This window comes from Falco punctatus (genome assembly GCF_963210335.1).
Source record: "Falco punctatus genome assembly, chromosome: 8".
In the NCBI taxonomy this organism is placed as follows: Eukaryota; Metazoa; Chordata; class Aves; order Falconiformes; family Falconidae; genus Falco; species Falco punctatus.
The window spans coordinates 30,956,024-30,970,853 of record NC_137588.1 but is presented as its reverse complement, the minus strand read 5'-3'; the positions used below and the strand labels follow the sequence as shown (position 1 = coordinate 30,970,853).

The window sequence follows — 14,830 nt, the reverse complement described above, 5'->3', positions numbered from 1 at the left end:
GTATACTCTATTTAACAACTCATTTTCCTCGTTTCGTGCTTTATTCCTGATCCTTCAATTCCAGGAAGGATTTTACTGTCCTTACTGTGGTTTCAACTATGTGCCCAAGAGGCTTACTGGATTCTTTACCAGATAAGGGGAAATAAGCTCTTTTGTTTCTAGCTTTAGATCAGATACTGTTTCTATACATCTCTCTGTATACAGCCTTGATGCTGTTGAAGACTGAAAGAGAGGCAGGCAGCTTATTAAGTCTCAAAAACTTCAGCAAAATTCACTGGAAGTGATGCAGTGAAGTGCGAACAATATCTACTTTTGCTCCACATCCTGGGCAATTCATGCTGTGGTGAGGGGCTGTTACAGCAATTTATATTTCTTGGTTGTTTTGTGGTAAAGTTGTCTTGTGTCAGACCAAACTTCTTGTGAGAGCTCATTCTTGAGGCAAAAGCTGGATAAAAGAAAATGAAAGGCCTTATGTAAAGGCCGATCTATGAGTCTCTTGCTTTTTGGGCACCTGTTCTGAAGAAGTTAGGACAATTGAATTCAGTGCCCTCAGCAGCTTTCAGGCCAGGTGAATATGACTTTGGAGCAGGTATTATGACTAGATGGCTTTAGGTTTGAATAATATCACAAAAGTCATTGGGTTCATGCTGGCACAAAAGCAGCGGGGGAGAAAAGGAAGAGGATCGGGATTTTGCATAACTATGAGATCATTTTGTTACCACTGATTGGAACGATCTATCCTAATCCAGTTTTGTTGCATAGTGGAGGACGGAGATGAACATCTTCAGAGGGTGACTCACCAGAAGGGTGCTCCCACAGGCTACAGAAGCTGACCTTTGGGAATGCTGATCTCTTCCCACTGACATGCCAAGTGCCTCACTGCCTAGCCTAGCCCAGTTTTCAGGTGAATAAAGTAGGGTGAGATGAATCTCTGCCTGTGTTTTGATCACATGTTTTATATTTGGTAAAGCATATAAAAATAGCCCTTTTTTAGCATCTTTCAGTCTGTAGATAGTAGAGTTAGATCCTTAGCCAGCATAAATAAGCTGAACTTCAGTGTTGAAGAGCTAATTTTGGTGGAGTAACTTCTACTTTGCTCCAGTTTGAGCAGAGCCAACTGTCCGGGGAGTTTTTGGGGGCTGTTCCAGTAGTGCCTCTAAGCTTAGTACCTAAAACTCAGCAAAGGGACAGGAGACTGCACGGTATGTAAGGTACACATGACTTCATATGATGCCTTATGTTTTACATAAAGTGCTTTTAGATTCATGACATCTGGCAGCATTGCCCTCTCAAAGTGTAGCAGAAAAATAATCCTTTCAAATCATCTCTGATGAAGAATGAAATGTTTTTCACTAGCCTATTTTAAAAATCATATCTGAGTCTTTCCCTCCTGTGGCTGCTAACTGGTTTAGCACAAACAATGCACACAGGCAGTAGCCATTTCAGTGGTTTCCCTGGAATTTGCTGTATATCTGTACATTTTTAATGCTTCTCTTTCTTTCTCTTTTTTTGAACAAGTTTTTTTTTTTTTTTGTTTACATAGAAGGAAAAGTGTGTAGTTGAATCATAAAGCTACATAAAGTATTGTGAGCTTGTGTTGGACTGAGGTCCTTTTCAGCCAAACACCAGACTTTATCTGCTTATAATGGAAGAATTGAAAGAGATGTGGGAGAGTAAGACAGAAACACACTCGGGAGCCTATATTTCAGTAACAAGGCGGAGGCTGACCGTTAATGTGAGAATTAATAACCCTCCAAAGCCACCTCTTTTGAGCAGCTGCAGTAGGAACTGGCAGTGCAGAATGCACAGACTAATTCTCTTTCAGAGCAGCTAAAATTAAATGTTTGTTACAGCTTTATGTATGTACTCTCAGCAGGGGCCATTTTCCTTCCCTTCAGGCAAACTCAGAAGAGGAAGAACATTTAACAGCCTTGAACCACCCAGTCTGTGTGCCATATATATGGGCCACTGAGCCATGCCTGGGTTGTCAGTGCTTAGACTCTTCCTGAAAGGTGGAATCTGGGCTGGTTGCTAGCAATCCATGTCCTTTGAGGCGCTGGAGCAAAATGCTAATGTTGATTGGAAGGGAAAGGTTTGAAATTGTAAGCAAACAGAGAAGATCCATCATGCGTTTTCACAAATGATGAAAGGCTGACAATGGCAGTCTGGATATCAGATAACTAGATTTATTGAAGTAGCCTGTGCTCTCATGAAATAGTTTGCTTTTTATGTTTTTGTTTTGTTTCATCTTACTGAAAGTGTCTATTTTTTTTTCAAAGCTACTCTTACTGCCATGGCAAACTGGCTAATTTAGATAATTTCTTCTGTTAATGCTTAAAGGAAGCATGGACTGCAGTGTTCTCTTCTCACTGATGTAGTGGGACCTCAGTGCAAAGCCAGCCGCTGTCATGAAATCGGAGCTTCCTGGAAAATAAATTATAAAATCAATGTAGTAATTGTAAGTTTGTTCCTTGCAGGATGATAGTGCTAGTGGAAGTGTGGCTACACATTGCATTTAGCATAAACCTAGTGCCATCAACTATGCACAGAAAACAGTGAAAGATCGATCATTTTTAATCACGAGAGAGAAATAAAATGCAGAAACAAAAATGTTGCTAGCATGATATGACATCCCTGTGCTGAAGGGACCGTTCCTTTTATAGCTCAGCGAGGTACTGCATTTTGTGGTTTTGTTCCCAGGGGAACAAGCTGCTGCTTTCCTCCTTTTCTGAAAAAGTTTGTAAGATGAGAAGTGGAATATTAATAATTGAAAATGCAAGTTGCAGTAATGCCATTTGCATAAGGATGTTTCTTGACCCATGGAGGGTATTCATTGTTTGTTGGAGAAAAGATCAGCAGAGGAACTGTGGGAGCCTGATGGATCTAAAAGGCTACCTGGCAATAAACATGTTTTTCAAATGAATCTTAATGTGGTTCCCAAGACTGGAGTTCTCTATTTATAGCCTGCCCTTTTTCCTGGAGGACCTGAGATACTATCAAGACAATCAATTCCTGTCCCTGTCCCCATCCCTCCCGCCCCTGGCACTGGGTGTGGTGGCAGTAAGTACTCATTAGCATGGAGAGAAAGTATTTCACAAAAGACATGGAGACAAATCCTTCCTCTTGCAGAATTTGCTTTGTGAAGTTTAACAGTCCCAGTGACCTTCACTGCGAAAGCACTTCTCTAAAGACATTTTAACAGTGAACTGCATGGAGTTCACCTGTCTGCTGCAGAAGGGGTTAAGACTGAGTTGACTCTGCTGATATTTTAACCTTTAGTTTCAGAAATTGTGGTGGTTTCTTGTTTAGGCTTTTGAGGGTTTTGTTTAAGCCAGATGCTTATTCTGCAGAGGCATCCTTCCACGCTGTTTTAAATGCTAGCGGTACCGAAACATTACTCATAAAGTGCACACACTGTTACGATTCCTGACTTTAACTCTTAGCATATTTATAGGCCTCATTTCCATTTTTTGTGGTCTCATTAATGGAACAGCAATAATAAATTGAAATGTTAATGGGGGATCATTTCACCAACAGCAGAAGGTGTTAACGAACTTGATAAGATAGTTGAAAGGAAAATAACTTTTTAGTAGTGTAATTTTTTTTAACCATAGACCCCGATTGTCTCCTTCCAAACATGTGTAATTGGGGCAGTTTTGAAATTATGAACATCATTTCATATGGACGTTTTTTCAATCAGCTTCCTGGATGCCTTGCATGGGAGATGGACCATCTGCAGAAATTCTAGTGGGGGCAGCCATTCTGGAAGTTGGAGTATGAGCAGACTTTGCTGTAGTCATGGCAGTTAATGATAGAAACCCAGAAAGCACCTTTCGATTATGTGAGTTAATGACCTTCATTAAAGTGGTGTGAAAAAGTGGTCCTCCTTGTATGAAGTGGCAGTTAACATCCTGTTGTGAAGTACTCGGAGGCAGTGTTCAGATATGGTCTCGTGCAGGAGTTAAATTTCCTAACGGACAAGGGAATTGTACCTTGTAGTCGCAAATACAAATTTGTGGAATGATCACGAGAAGTTCCTTGGTGACATTGTATCTCACTTTTCCCACTGGTAAAGTGGAGGGCTTTGAGTTAATGGAGCGCAGTAGGATTTTCAGGCTTGGTCAGTTAGTATCTGTGGAGATTTAGTATCTTCTGAGGGAGAGGTGGTACACTGTGGGGCAATCCTCAGCTGGAAGTAAACAGTACCAGGCACTGTCCAGGACCTTTCTCAATGCGATACCTTCTTGAAGATCTCTGTGCTGAAGTTAGTTACAGCTGTAAGGACATTACTTTATGCATGTTTAGAAGTTGAAGGCTAAAATTTGTAATACATTTGCAGTAATTTTGCATTCTGTCCCCTGGTGCAGAGCACCTGTTTGAGTCTTTTGCTGCTTAGTTCTTGAAAGGTTGTTCCCAATGACTTTTCACCTCTCTGAGCACATGCAATAATGCTTTTTGGGCTTTGGTTACCCACAATTATAGCAGAAGTTTTGAAGTGGATTGGCAGCTTTTTGCCACTCCACCCTTCTTTTTTTCTTTTTGTTAAACAGTAAGTTTAAAAGTACTAGAGTGTGTCAAGACTTGCATGTTTGAACTGGTTGTTTCCTGCAAGAGAACAGAGATTGACATTTAAATGTGCCATTCAAGCTAATCATCTCATAATCAGGAGTCTAGTGACCTAGAAACTTAATGTAGTCTTGTGAACACAAGTATGTGCAATTTATTGAGAAAACAGAAAAAAATATTATTTTCAAATGAGGGATGCGATTGGTCTAATTCTCTCTATTTTGTAGGTATCGTTAATTTGAAAATTACTTCCATGCGGTGCCATTGTCTTGCTTCTGTGCTGGCAAGCTGTATGAGCGTGAGCCCACTGAGCTAAGCACAGGTTGAGCAAGTACATATATATGGAAATGGACAGATAAATGCCAATGCAGGGGCATTTGAAACAGGAAGAAAAAAATATCTGTCTAGTCTTATTGGCAAATAATTGGAAGAGTGACTGGAAGTATTATATTGCTTTTTTTTTCTTGCTTAGGGATTGATCCAAAACTCACCAAAATGGGTGGGGAACTTTCCACTCTGTGCTTGAGCTTTGGGCTGGGACATCTCATTCTCGCTTACTCTTTCTCTGTCTCACTGCAACAAATTACTAAGTGTTTCAGGCAAATAAAGGTATTTTTAGCAGCCAGCACTACCAATACTACCTGGCACTGGCAAAGCAAACTTAATTTGCTGTGGCTGTAAAGGCTTTTCAGCATATAGAGGGAAAACGAGTTGCTTTGAGTAATATGACATGGATATGGGTGTGAATATAACCCAAACACTTGGCATGGGGTTATGTGTTCAATAAGGTGCCGTTTTTAGATAGACAAGTGACCTTAAAATGCTTACACCAATTTTCTGAATCTTCATCTTTTAAAGTTTTTACTCTTTAGCTTTGGTTCACTTGTATTTAGTTTCCCCCCTGGTTTTTTATGTCTTACAAAGCTCAGTGTGTGCAGATTTGTTTCGGGGATGGAGGTAGAGCACAGCTGGTAGAGTGGAGGAGCAGGGAGGGAGCAGATCTTTTTAAAGCAGCTAAACTTGTAGCCAAAAAAGATACTGCATTTATAATGTTCCCATTCTTCTCAATACTTAACAAGAAAAATGATTGTGTGTGTGTGACGTGAATATTCAGCACAGAGCTTTGGTAGCTGACCGCTCTCTTTTCACAGCCATCCAACCGCACACACATTCCTAGGGGATTACCTCACTGCCAGCGCTCCTCAAAGTGTGGGATATGCTGCAGCCGACCAACTGCAAAGCTCCTTTCTGCTCATTGCGGTGCTGATTTTAGGCAATGATCTTTAAAACCACAGACCTAACCCGACATCTACCCCCAAAAAGGTTTTTCATCTGTTAGCTAAATGGGAGAGATGCTGGGAGTGGAAACAGTGTAAAGTCTGTACGTTACATGTAGTAATTCCTCTCCAAGCTTTCCACTCCTCTTTGGCTCTAAGCACTCAATAACTTTCCAGCCAGAGAATGTTTGTCCCTTCCTTCTCTCTCTCTTTTTTGTGTTCTCCCCTTGTTTTGCATATTCTGACAACACTGTTTACTGCAGCCTGCAGCTCCCACTGCTTTGTGTGCTTTCTCGCCATCTCACAATTGCACAAATAAATCACTGAGGAAAATTTGCATTTGATGGGAATTTTTAGGTGATATTAAGTTTTATGGGCGGAATATAATTATGTGAGTTGGCTTAATTAAACTGAATTTTCATTTGTCACAAAGGTCTTTATCTGTACAAGTCTATTTTTGTCTTTCATCGTTTTTTGCTATTAAACATGCCGGTGGATTTGAAAACTCAAGGATGTCAGATCTCAGAAAGTATCATCTCTCTTGTATCAGAACATCTGCTTATGCCAAGCGGAGCAAATCAGCATCATCACAGAGCTGAACAGTTAATTTATGCCAGGAATTTCTGAATGTGGGGCGGTCAGTCTGAGGCCCATGTGTGTTGTAGCACCCTCTAGTCGCTCTGTTGGTAACTTGCCTCACCCTAGAGGAGAGATGAAGTCTGGTAGAAGAATTTAGATAAGCAAAAGTTGATTGAAAGTTTGTCCAGAGTTTCTGTGCCCTGATATACTATGTAGGTTGAAAGTGGAACTTGCTCTCTGGTATTTCTGCCCCTATGAGCATCAGAAAGGGCTGTGAGCCTCCTGCAGGATCCCCAGATTCAGCCTCCCAGAGTGCAGGTACTTGGGAGGGCTCCATATGAGTTCTGATTTTTTGACTGTTTCTCTGGAAAAGGAGTGGCAAATTATAGCTTGAGATTGGCACACTGATTAATACTAATAATTCTGGTGCAGCTCCCCAAAGTGCATGAGACACTGATGAAAGTGCTAGTTTCAATTTCTTGATTTTTCAGGCCAAAGATTTCCACACTTGCACAACTCTGTTCACTGCCATTTTCCATGCAAAGGGCCTGTGTGCCCCTGAGACTGATACCACATCTGCTCCTCTGCGAAGACAAAGATAAACTGGTTCATGGTGTGTTGTTATTTCGCTTGCTCTTCAGCATAAGAACAAGCAATAAGAATGCATTTAAGATGTTAATGAAATTAATGAAAGCCAGATCTCGGAAACAGCTGAGATTGTTGACTGTCTCAGGCAGATTTGTACTTCATTTTAATTACAGATGAGACAGAACCAAAACCCTGATTAGAATTGCCTCAGATTTTGGATCCACGTCTCTCAGCTTTGCAGTTTGGAGCAGTTTCCAGTGGTTAATTCTCTTCCCATTCTATTTTTCCTTCTGGTTTTACTCCAGGTGTTTTAATGTTTTCATTTTGTCCCTGTGAAAGACTGGCCTCAGTGATGGACATAAGACCTGCTGCCACAAGTCCCACTGGGGCTGCAGAGGCATGATTTGGTAGCAGGATGTGCTGATGCACACCAGGGGAGGGTGTACTAGACTTTGGGTTGATAAACATTTCTGTGCCATCTATGCAGGCAGGGGGCTGCCCCTACTGGCATTCTGGCAGCTCAGTAAAATACAGTCCCTGGGAAGCCCTCCTTCATTTAAGTGGCAAATGTCTGTCTGGCCTCAAATGGCTGTGACTTTTGACCAGTCCCCCAGCTGCAAATCATGTTGATGGTTTGTTACTGTGCCTTCATCTGCAATGACAGAAGACCCCATTGATGGGGTGGTATTCTCAGTTTGAATGTATATCAATTCCATCGCAGAATTTATACTTCGATTAAAAAGAAAAACCTCTTGGAGACAGTGTATTAAAAATGAACAAGTTCCCTTTTATGTGTCCTGGAAATAAGGGGACCTTGAACCTCTCCCTGGGGACACAGAATGGTCGGAACAGCCCAGTTAGAAACCTCAGAGGCAGCAAGCGCATGGGAAAGGCTGGTGTATTTTCTTTGTTCTTCTGTTGCTGTACTCAAATCCTAGGAACAGCAGTACTTTGGGCCATAGATATTGTGCCGTGCATTTTTAGGGTACGTCAAGAAAAACACCTGATCATAATGGCTTTAAAAACAGTGATAAAAGAAGGAGAGGAATAAAATAATTTACATTAAATGCTACAGTGCTTCATTTACACAATATAATAAAAAGCAAATTTTGTGATTCAAGTAATGATTGCAGGTTATTAAACTAGGCTTTAAAGACTTTATAAATGAAAGGCTTTTAATAAGTGATGAACATGGATGATAATGCACTTGAAAATAGAGAGAATCTTTATTATGTTTGACACATTTGTTCTCCACCCACCCACTTCCCTGCTACTTTACTTGGTCCCTGGATCACTATCACAAAAATGCACCAGTGAGACAAAGCTTTAGCTGGGAAACTACATGGGAAAGCATCACCTTCCATGGCTGCCAGGGCCTAGAGAACACAACATTTTGGGAAGAGGCTGTAACACCATGGATTCCCACTGACTGGAGCAGGGTCATGGGGCAGCTAAAGCAGGTGGGACTCTGCTCAAGAGCCAAATTCATCACCAGATGGTTTCCATGTGTGTAAGAGAGCTCTTGTATGCCGATTGTTGGAAGATTAAGCAGAGAGCTCACTGAGACATGAAAGTTGCTCTCCCCGGACAGCCGCTCAGTTAGAAAATTGGCAGCTGGTGATGCTAGCCAGCGTTGGGGCTGATGGGCAGAACTGAGCTGTGCTTCATTAGGGCCTAATTCAGAGCATATTGACATCAGTAGGTGCCTTCTCACCGGCTTGAAAGATCTGTTCGGGGCAGTGCTGGAGCAAAAAACTTTGCCAATCATTTTTCTGCCACTTTATCTTTTTGAGGGAAAGTTCTGACTGTCATCAGACTGGGTCTTACTGACCTGGAGGGGAGGTGGCAGAGGGAGAGGCAGAGCCATGCTGCTGAGCCGTGCAGCAGACAGTAGAGCCTTCCTTCTCTCAACTGGTAATAAACTGATGCTGGTGTAAGGGAAACTGTTCCTGAAGGTACTACCTTTTGATTAGATATCTGAGAGTTGTAAAAAACTTCCTGTAATGAGGGTGAGCATATCAGACAGCCCTGCCCAACTGCAGTTTTGGATAACTTAATTTTACCTGCTCAACTTGCCTCCTCGTTTCAGTGGAATATTCTGCTCTATTTTGCCTAAATTATTAAAGACTGATGAGGTTTCCAACCTAGAAGTGGCTGCATTTCAGTGATGGATGAGTTGATTCTTGTGTGGATATAGTAATCAAGGCATTTTTAAGCATCCTCAGCATGAAAGGCACAATATAAATGTGAAATATTATTTTGTGCCATGCAGCTGCTCAAATCTGAAATACACATTATGTCTCAGTAATATAGACAGTGCTTAAGACTGTTAAATTAAACTATTAAAGCCTATAGAAAAAACATAGATGACAGAGTGCAAATTAAATCTGAATTATCACTAAATTGCTGTGCCAGTAGTTTTCAAACACATTCATAGTGACCTGGAAGAGAGCAGGGGGAGTGGAATGACATTCACACCTCCTAATTGGAGTCATTATCTGTACTTTGTTATCATGCTGCCCACAACAAGGGCATTGCTGGGACAGCAGTAATTTGGGTAGGGCAGAAGGATGCCAGTGGACCACAAGGGATACATAGGGATGTAGTGAATGTCCTGCCATCTTTCTGATTTAAAGCCAGGACATGGCCAGGCAGTCACTTTGTCAGATAGATAGTTTTTAAAGGCGATAAAAGACTGCAAGGCTCTTTTCTCTGCAGGGTGACTGAGGCGGGAAGTGGGGGCATGGTGCATGGTCGGGTTGTGCTTGTGAGAAGTGTCAGTGTCTCAGGGACACACAGGTCCTCCCTCCCGCCTTCTCTGCTAACAGCCTGGGCTCGGAGGGGGGCCTTGCTGGACCAGGGGCTTGTAGTAGTTCCAGCTATGGCCTTCATGGCGTATCAGGTGGAAAAGGAGCTTTTTAGGTCTTCTAAATGATCTGCCCTCCAAAACATAAGCACACCTAACAGTATGTTCTCAGGTGCTTTGTCAGGTTCATTTATATCCAGTTGCAAATGATGCAATTTTCAGAGCTTCCTTTGGAAGTTTATCCCTGCCTCATTCTTTAGTAAGCACTTCACGGTGCATTTCAAAATTAAGATTTTGCCTTTGTTTTCCTTGTGTCATTACTCATGATGGTATCTCCATGTACCTCTAAAAAATCCCTTTCCATCCCTAATCTTTACAAGCACTTGCAGGCATGTGGGTATCTGTTTATTGTGAGTCAACCTCATGCCAATCCATCAGTTTGCCTCTTGGAGCACTTTATGACAGCAGAAAGTGATTAATTTTCAAAGCAGACACAACCTTTAATCTGCAGAAAAGGAAACAAACTTTCCCCTGCTCCTTTGCTGATTGAATCTGAAAATTAATGAATGATAGCAGACTCAAATGTGTTTCTAAAATAGTTTTCATTAAATATAATCGGTCAGTGCTGATCATCAAAAGTGCCTTGAAGATTGGCCTATATATGTATACGGTACTGAAGTCGGAATGAGCTCAGTGATCGATATTCATCCAACATCTTAATCTGCTCAACAGTATTAAATGGATTTTCCCAATGTCCCTGCAAAGCAGGGAAATAATGTAACTCTTGAGCAGGAATATTAAAGCAGAGAGGATAAATGTGATGTCCAAAGCAATGCTGAACAGCTCCTGACTTGTATCTTTGTACCTGTCATCCTGCTGCCTGTCATCATCAACCAATGCAGTTATAGTTCGGGAAAACTCCCAAGGATGGCCAAGAAAAGCCAGGGTTTGGCAAAATAGGAGGAAACATCTTAATGTGGCTTCCCCTGTATGTGTGTTTGTAGTCTCAGATCTGCCAATTACTAGTTGCCAGTGGCTGAATTGGGACTAAACCTGAGTGCACACACAGCCTGAGTTCTGAGTATAGTTTATTTGTTTTCTGGGTGGTTTAGTAGTTGTTGGAGTCCTGTACAAATGATGGGAACACAGGTCCCTGTCCTCAATTCCATCCCCTGCTATACTACTAAAATACATTTCCTGCTTTCAGCATGTGGCTGAACCTTAGTCCATGAGAAGCTGAACTCAAATATGCAAGTCATTTTACATACTGCTGCACTATAAAAATCATACTAATTTTATATACATACAGAGTTAGCTCACTAATGGCTAGAGATCTGTGTTCCTCCCTAGACTTACTGTAGGAAATCTTTTCAATTTCCCTGTTGTAAAACGAGAAGGTAACTAACAATGTATTTAATTTAGTTATATAAGGCCAAGGCTGCTACAGGACATTTGTCTGAGGCTATGACTTCTGGAGAGATTTGAATGAATGACCAAGAAGAATCTGAATCATCCAGTTATGCAAATTAAACTATTTCAATAATATGAGGGCTACTTTTCTTGATCCATAGTAATTGATGAGGCTCATTACATGTTAATATCACTCTTTTTTTTTAATCTTGCATGTAATTCACTACAGTGTTTCAATGTGAAGGTATAATTAAGATTCAGATGGCAATTTCATTCTAGACTGCTGTCCTCAGTTGCTTAAATAAAAATTAGTGCTTGGGATGCTATTTTCTCTAGAGGCAGAAAAAAACATTCTTTTTGATATTTCAGATATCAATCCATTCAGCCACTGCTGAGTATTCTAATTGTGAAAAAATGCAAAGTACTACCTCTTCCAGGCAAGCATTGCTTCTCTGCCCCCCTCCGTGGTTCGGTGCCCCTGCTGAAGGTCTTGTGTTCAGTGCAGCATCTGCAGCTCAGTTCCTAAGAGCACAAAGCCTCTGACTTTCACGTCAGCTGTGACCAGTGACCAGTTTCTCTACCTGTATGTTTACATTAATTATCAGTGTGCATGGTGCTGCTGGGTACAGCAGACAGCCACTCCAAGATCTGCACAACCAAGCTGTTGGTGCGCGCATCTTTGCATGAACCTTCATGAAATTTCATTGACATTTTACTATACACATTAAGGGTTTATGTGGGGCTTAAACTGGGGGAAAAGCCTTGGCATTGAGGGCAGGAAAGGCATATGCGTGCCTGTGTGCTTGCGTGTACCATTGCTTTGTGTTGATCCTTTACCACCAGGCTCTGGCTGTATGTGGGATTTGATGACTGCCTACCAGTTGACCACACGCATGAACTTACACAAGGGATGCAGCTCACTGTTGACAGAAACACTTTGGAACGTAGCATATGAAAAGAGCAAAACAAAACGTTTCTGTAATATCATGCAAGGAAAGACAAATGTGGGTGTACATGAAAACATCCAGGCGAGCCTGCTGACATGGGCAGGGAAGGGAGGAGGTAGGAGTTTCTGTGCTTTTGTAAAGCAAGTAAAATAGTCACCACCTGGTAATGGGACTTTCTGAAGTGGATGGCAAAATCTTGTCATCCTTTTTATAGCAACCATTTTTTGGAAGGAATTGTTCTGTTGCTGTTCCATTTAGGCGGACATCAGGTGCTTTATGAACCCAGTTTCAGAGGTTTTCTTTGCTGGCTGCTTGAAAAGAGTGGGGCTGTGTGTCCAGAGCACAAACATTGCACTGGTGTGATGGTGGCTGCCTGGCAGCAGTGTTGCTTAGCATGGCAGGCAGATCAGATTGTTTCCCTGCCTGAAGGGACATGGGCACTTTAGAGTGCTCTCAGTGCAAGGGCCCATTGGGGCTTCGTAGTCTGTAACATAGAGATATTGTCCCACCAAAGCAATGTGCTGCCCTGGGAATAGAAGAGCAAAAAGGGGGAGGCTGCTCATGGCAGGGGCTGCAGCCACCATACAATCATAGAATCGTTAAGTTGGAAAATATCTTTGAGGTTATCAAGTCCTGTTACCCCATGATTACCAAGCCCACCACTGAACTGTGCCTCTAAGCACTGCATCTACGTATTTTTTAAACATCTCAGGGATGGTGATTCCACCACCTCCCTGGGAAGCCTGTTCCAATGCTTGACCACACCTTCAGTGAAGAAATTTTTCCTAATCTCCAATCTAAACCTTCCCTAGTGCAATTCCAGGCTGTTTCCTCTTGTCCCATCACTTGTTATCTGGGAGACCAACACTCACCTTGCTACAGCCTCCTTTCAGGCAATTTTAGAGAGCAATAAGGTCCCCTCTGAGCCTCCTCTTCTCCAAGCTAAACAACCCCAGTTCCCTCAGCTGCTCTTCACGAGACTTGTGCTCCAGACCCTTCCCCAGCTCCGTTGCCCATCTCTGGACACGCTCCAGCACCTCCATGTCCCTGCTGTAGCGAGGGGCCCAAAACTGAACCCAGGATTCGAGGTGGGGCCTCAGCAGTGCCCAGTACAGGGGGACAGTCACTGCCCTGGCCCTGCTGGGCACACTGTTTCAGATACAAGCCAGGATGCTGTTGGCTGCCTTGGCCACCTGGGCACACTCTGCGGGGGTTGCTGTGACCCACGGGCAGGACCCGGCACTGAGCCCTGTTGAACCTCATACAACTGACCTGGGCCCATCGGTCCAGCCTGTCCCGATCCCTCTGCAGAGCCTCCTGCCCTCTGCACATCAACACCCCCCAGCCTGGTGTCACCTGCAAACTGACGGAGGGAGCACTCGATCCCCTTGCCCAGATCATCGATGAAGACATTAACCAGGACCGGCCCCACCACTGAGCCCTGGGCAGCACCACGTGTGCCCGGCCACCAGCGGGATGTGACTCCATTCCCCACCACCCTGGGCTGGGCCGCCCAGCCAGCTTTAACCCAGCACAGAGCACCCCCGCCCAAGCCAGGAGCAGCCAGTTTCCCTGGGTGAATGCTGTGGGAGATGGTGTCACAGGCTTTACTAAGGTCCAGGTAGGCAACATCCACAGCCTTTTCCTCATCCACTAGGCGGGTCACCTTGTCACAGGTGGAGATCAAGGTTCATCAAGCAGGACGTGCCTTTCATAAACCCATGCTGGCTGGGCCTGATCCCCTGGTGTTGTCCTGTGTGTGCCGTGTGATGCTCAGGATGATCTGCTTCATAACCTTCCCTGGCACCGAGGTCAGGCTGACAGGCCTGTAGTTCCCCAGATCCTTATTCCTGCCCTTCTTGTAGATGAGCAGGATCTCATTGTCTAGCCTGCAGTCTACTGGAACCTCTCCAGTTTGCCAGGACTGCTGATAAATGATGGAGAGAATGTGGGCAGGGGGTGGAAAAATCCCACCTCCACTCTGCTGCTGGAGTGGATGGGAGGATATGTGAACAGCTTTTTCAGTGAGATGAGTGCTGAGGGGTCTGTAAGAACCAGAGTGATCATCATCCTGCTCTGCAATGGGGAGCACTGTGCAGAATCCCTGAGCGTCTTTCTGACTCGGTTTCCCCCCTGTAAATTGGAGGAGATCTTTCCCAAAGACGCTGTAAAAATGATACATTTACAGCGACACCGTGGTGTGCGGGACTGTGTGAGTCCTTCAGAGAGACAGCTTTCTGTCTGACAGCTGCTTTAAAGATGTAAAAAGAAATGGAAATATTTGGCTCCACTTTGCACCATGTGGGAAGGCAGGATATGTCTTTCAAAAAAGGCATTTATCACTGCATTGTAGTTTTGAAGGACTGCAAGTGGTGTGGGTCCTATTCTCCCCTGGTGTAGCTGCAGCTCTTGCACCTGGCTCACACAATAGTGGAGATTTGGGGTTGCCCATCCCTGCAGGTAGCTGTGGTGGGAGTGTGCTGTCTCTGTGCCATGTGTTGTACTGTAATGTGAGTTTTGGAACCTTGCCTGTTTTTAATAAATTGTACCTTTTTCTCAACTGCTTCCTGTCTAAATACTGTGCGCTAACCCAAAAATGAGCAACCGTCACAGCAGCTGTCAGTGGGTTTTTGTATGTTCTCAGCAAAGACCCTCTG

The 14,830-nt window shown here is 43.3% G+C and overlaps 1 protein-coding gene across 7 annotated transcripts in view; it reads left to right on the top strand.

Moving 5' to 3' along the window:
* Positions 1-14,830, top strand: part of SEMA5B (semaphorin 5B) — a 295,424-nt gene that overhangs the window by 92,535 nt on the left and 188,059 nt on the right. The window lies entirely within an intron of this gene.